This window comes from Giraffa tippelskirchi, chromosome 10 (assembly GCF_054371585.1).
Source record: "Giraffa tippelskirchi isolate mGirTip1 chromosome 10, T2T-mGirTip1v1.2.pri, whole genome shotgun sequence".
NCBI classification, from domain to species: Eukaryota; Metazoa; Chordata; class Mammalia; order Artiodactyla; family Giraffidae; genus Giraffa; species Giraffa tippelskirchi.
The window spans coordinates 25,796,293-25,801,975 of NC_137284.1; positions in this window are offsets into that span (position 1 = coordinate 25,796,293).

Below are 5,683 nucleotides of genomic sequence, written 5' to 3' on the forward strand. Positions count from 1 at the left end.
GATTCAAGGTTTCCCAGTAGGGTTTTACAATAACTGAATGTATGCCCCAATAAAGTTCTTTGACATTCTTGATAGATCCAAACATTCACCTTAAGTTTCTTCACTTAAATCTGCAGGGTGTGTTCATTTATTAGTGTTTTAGTAAAGCAGAGGATGGACACTAGAGAGTTGTTGGGTAGATGACATTTCATTACTTGTTAATTTTCCAAATTTAAAGTAAAAAGGTAGTGAATAAATAATATGTTTAGGTCACAAAATGTGAGAACACAGATAAGATAAACAAGAGCCCAGAATAGAAGTCAGGTTTAGGAATCAGTCCTGATTCTACCATTGTGATGTGTCTTGGACATGTTACTTATTAAGACTGAGTCTCAGTCTCTAATTTGTAAAAAGAGGGACCTTAACTAGATCTCTAACATAGTCTGTTTCTTTATATTTTCTTCTTTCTGGAAAATACTTTTAATAGAACACGTTTTCTGGATGATAAGCTTATACTTACACAAAAGTAGATGCTGGCTAGAATTTTCTATTATTAACTGTTTGATTCTTCTCAATATTCCTTAAATTCTGCATTGCTTGACCTTTGGGCTATAATTTTTTGTATTACACAGCTTCCCTGGTGGCTCAAACAGTAAAGAATCCACCTGCAATTCAGGAGACCCAGGTTTGATCCCTGGGTCGGGAAGATTCCCTGGAAAAGGGAATGGCAACCCACTCTGGCATTCTTGCTGGGAGAATCCCATGAACAGAGGAGCCTCAAGGGCTACAGTCCATGGGATCACAAAGAGTTGGACACGACTGAGCGACTGAGAAGGAAAGGAGGGGAAGATATTATTGCAATTGTATCTGTTCATTTATTCAACAAATATTTATTGAGGTGACGAGAAATGTGTTTGAGAAGGGTATACCATGGTGGTTTAATTTTTATATGTAATATTTTATTTTAAAAAATTGAAACAAATTGGCAAAATATTAAAATTTGTTCAAAGCTTATTGTAGATACGTATGCATTTGTTTTAAAGCCAAGTATCTTAATTTTAATATATAACATTTGGTTGGGAATGAGGACTAAGAGAAAAAGAAATGTGTTTTCATTCCCATAAGTACTAAAATCACTCCACTTTGCTTTAATTTTTTTTAATGTTCAATTATCACTTCATGCCCATAAATCCTAATGTGCCAGCATCATGTGAGTTTCAAGCCTTCGGGTACATCACACAGTACATTGCTTCTTTGTGTTCTGTATTTGGTCAGGAGTCGTGATGGTACACTTTGGCATTACAAATTAAAAAGGCACATCAAACTTTTTATGAGGATGGTGAGGATGGTGCAGACCTCTCAGAATTGCCTTTCTTCAACCCCAAATAGAAACTTCCTATTTGAAATGTTTCCTGGTATACTTAGCATAAAGAGCATTAAACATGAGGTATAATTTAGCCTAGATTTTTACACTACCCCATCCTAAGCTCCAAGACATGAGGCAAGTCATTCTCCTAAATCTCATTTCCCTTGTATATTAGTTGGAAAAAAATAATAGTACTATTCTCATAGGTTGTTATAAGAAGAACTGAATTTACCATGATACAAGTAAAGGATAAGTTTCAAGTCATCATTTGTGCAGATTTTCTCCAAATTGAGTACCTGATTTTGTATTTGTAATTTTATATTGTTTTTCTTATAAAGGGCCTCCTACCCACAAGCTGCATAATATTTGGATCTGCCTCTGGTTACAAAGATTAAATGAGATATTTAAGTAAATAGAAAACATAGGAATGTATCTTCTATGAAGGAGAGAGACAGGCTTTAAGGAACTAGCTTACATGACTGGAGGCTGGCAGATTCAACATTTGCAGGGTAGAACTTCAGGCTAGAAATTCGGGGAAAAATTGATGCTATAATCTTCGGTCTGAAATCTGACTGGCACGCAGGAAATTCAGGCAGGACTTCCATGTTATGGTCTGGATGCAGAATTCCTTCTCTCCCAGTGAACCTCAGTTTTTGCTTTTAAGGCCTTCAGCTAACTGAATGAGGCCCATTTGCATAATTAAGGGTAATCTTCTTAAAGTCAACTAATTTTAAATATTAAATTATAGCTACAGCATACCTTCCTAGCAACATCCAGACTAGCATTTGTCCAAGCAACCAGGCACTGTACACTCATCAAGTTGACACACAAATTTAACTGCTACACAGAGTGAGTGTTCAACAAAACAAAGTACCCTGCAAGGTTCTAATTAATTTTTCCTCTTCTTCTTTTCCTTCTCCTTCCCCTCCTTTTCCTCTCTTCTGCTTCTCCTCCTTCTTTTTCTTCTTCTCTTTCTTCTTTTTTCTCCTCCTAGTTCTTTGCCTTCTTATAGTCTAGGTTTCTAGAACAGTACCTGGGATTTGAAAGGTTCTCAAAAACTTTTTAAGGTGATGAGTATGTCAAGAAATGCAAGAAAGAATGAAGGAATAAAAAGGTAATTGCTAGCAAACAACTGATATGCAGACCCTTCAAAATGGCCAGCATAGTCAAGTCCAATGAGTTTGGCTGGATGGCACAACAAATAATGACAAATGGAGGCTGGTATATATCCTGTATTTTTGTCCTGGTTCACAAGCTCGGGTCCTAACACATGGTGATGAAGTAAAGTTTAAAGTCTGAGGAATAAGTGGAGAAATATTATAATCTTTGTATAACTATTTTACTTGCTCAGGCCAGAAATAGACTTGACATATCCAACATTTATGCCTTCTTAATTACTATTCCCTGATTGTTGCTAAGTATGGCTGGATTTAAAGATCGTAAATGCTGCTGCTGCTGCTGCTGCTAAGTCGCTTCAGCCGTGTCCGACTCTGTGTGACCCCCATAGACGGCAGCCCACCAGGCTCCGCCGTCCCTGGGATTCTCCAGGAAAGAATACTGGAGTGGGTTGCCATTTCCTTCTCCAGTGCATGAAAGGGAAAAGTGAAAGTGAAGTTGGTCAGTCGTGTCCGACTCTTAGCGACCCCATGGACTGTAGCTTACCAGGCTCCTCTGTCCATGGGATTTTCCAGGCAAGAGTACTGGAGTGGGGTGCCATTGCCTTTTCCAAAGATCGTAAATATTTTCCTTCTAATCTGAACTATCCACAATACAAGGCAGCATTCAGTCATAATCGTTATCTTTTTCTTTCTTTTTTCCATGTTCAAAATGTCATTTCAATTTTCACCTCTTTCTCACTCTTGCCCATTTCTTAATTCAAAAGGTGTTCTTTCTTCACAAGAGAGTCACAGAATGGGAGGCAGCAAGCAGAAGAATTATGTTCTGAAATTCAATAAACACTTCTCTCTTGTGCTGGGGAAGCCTGTAGGCTTGCTGTAGAGAGATGAGGCTAATGGATTAAAACCAATCCACTTTCCTGTCCTTCTGTGACTCTAGTTCAATGCCCATGCTAACACCAGGAATCAAATCATTCCATTTCCCTACACTCTTAATAAATCAAGCTTCTCTGGAGGTCAAAGATGAAAGAGGTGTTTATTTGCATCTCAGTTTAAATCTCTACTCAGTAGCATGCTTCAAAATGGTTCTTCCTGAGAACCTATGTATTTTTATGAAAATGCCAATTACATCTGTTCCCTCAGTGTTATCAGATAAGATACCAATTACATCTGCCCCATTTTGTGAGTGCTTTGTGTATGGAACTTGCAATTTACACAGATCAGACACTGGCTCACCCTAAGGGCTCTGGTGTGTGAAGTCACACTAGTGACTAAAACTAAGGCAAACTTACCCCCTCAACCTCTCAATGTACTTTCCACTCTTTGAATGGGATGTGTTTACTATACGTTGAACTTATGGGTCTTGAGAGGTAGATGAATTTACTCATTCCTTCATTTCTCCATTTTTTCCTGAGAATAGCTGACTTAACTGAGCATTCATAAAGTTCTCTTAGTTGGTACAAATTTTAAAGATGTTCTAGTCTACTCTTTCATTTATAGATGAATTAGTATACATATTTATGTCATTGCAGGTTTCTTGAACACTGATTTATCAAACTTTTACTGGGCATCCTCTATGGTCCTGGCATGTGTCAGTAAGAGAACAGTCATGGAGCCTCATGGAATTTTCACTTATGGCAATGAAAATTGTGAACCTAAACCAAAATATCATGGCAAAAAAAAATTTGCATAATTGCAAGTTACATTAAGTGCTATGAAGAAAAATGCAGAGCAATTTGTGAGTATAAAATAAGGGGACCTAAGTTTTTGGTGGTGGGAGAAATCGGAGAAGTTTTCCCCAAGGAGTTACTACTCTTAGTTGAGACTGGAGGGATTAGTAATGTTATTAAGGAGAAGTCTCTGTGCCTCAATTTCCTCATCTGGAATATGAAGGAATTGGACTGAATTCTCCTCTAGCTCTAAAATGAATTATTCACTAAATTTACAGATAGGGGATTTAAGTTTGACTGGAAAACAGATGTGACTATTATTCAGGAAGTTGCTGGTTTTTACATTTATGTGGATTGTTTATTATATAGTTTGGTAAGAAAAGATACTTAAGACTGGTATTTGGGCACCCAATCTTTTTTCAATATGCTCAAATCAAATCCTCTACCTTGGGCTGAGCTCTCATGGGATTTCCATGGTATCTTTTAATCAAAACTCGAGCATAGATTGTATGAAGGCCCCAGATTTCTCTTTCAATATACACAGAGGGACCGAGAGAGTTATTTCCTTTTCCATATAAAATCATCTCCCCAATGGAAAATATGGTTCAAATTAGGCACCGATTCCATGAATGAGTGCAGTTTGAATGTTCTATGTCAACATTTAAAAGACTATAAAAAATGAGAAATGTACATTTTATGTATTTATGTTAAACTCTGGATTTATTCTCTTTGGAAACATTAGCATCTCAATCCCCACCTGGGTAAAACCATCTTATTTTCACTTGCAGATCATTTCAAGGAAAGGAGTAGGAAGAAAGGTTGCTTTAGAGGCTGATTTTGGGCTGTGAGCACAGTTGGTTCTGAAATTACACTGGTGTGGCCCTTGGGAGCTCAGTGAACTAAACTGGAACATTCTGCGTCCAAAATGAGCAATGATTTTCTGAGACAAGTATTGGCTCAAATTGTTAAAATTCTCCAATATATATTTCTAAATATTTGATATTTTCTACAGCTTGTCTTTAAAAACAGGGATGATTAAGAAACAAGCCTGAGGGGAAACTGAGAAACGGAAATTCATTGCTATGACTTCTTGTCTTTCCCCCTCCCCACCCTAGGACACCCATGGTTGTGACTATATGGCACACACATAATAGTCATAATTTTTGCTAAAAATTATGTCTAGCTCATATGACATAACTTACTATATAAATATTTCATAGCATTACACACATATGCGCATGACTCACTGAAGTCCCAGCAAGACTTCTTGGTGTTCCCCCAAATGAAATAGGAGTGAGCCATCATTTTAGTATATAGAGTCCTTCTAAATTCTGTTTTAACGTTCTGTGAACAAGTTAATCTAGGGATCTTTCTTCTTTTTCTCTTCTAGGAGATAGCTGTTCTTATAATCAATTTTACAGATAGTGACATAAAGACATAAAAGATAGCTATCTTGCTTTTGCACACACACAAGTATTCAAAGTAAGGATTAGAATTCAGGAAATGCTGAGAACACAAATTTTCCCCATGAAAAGTTCACTGTTAATTGCCTG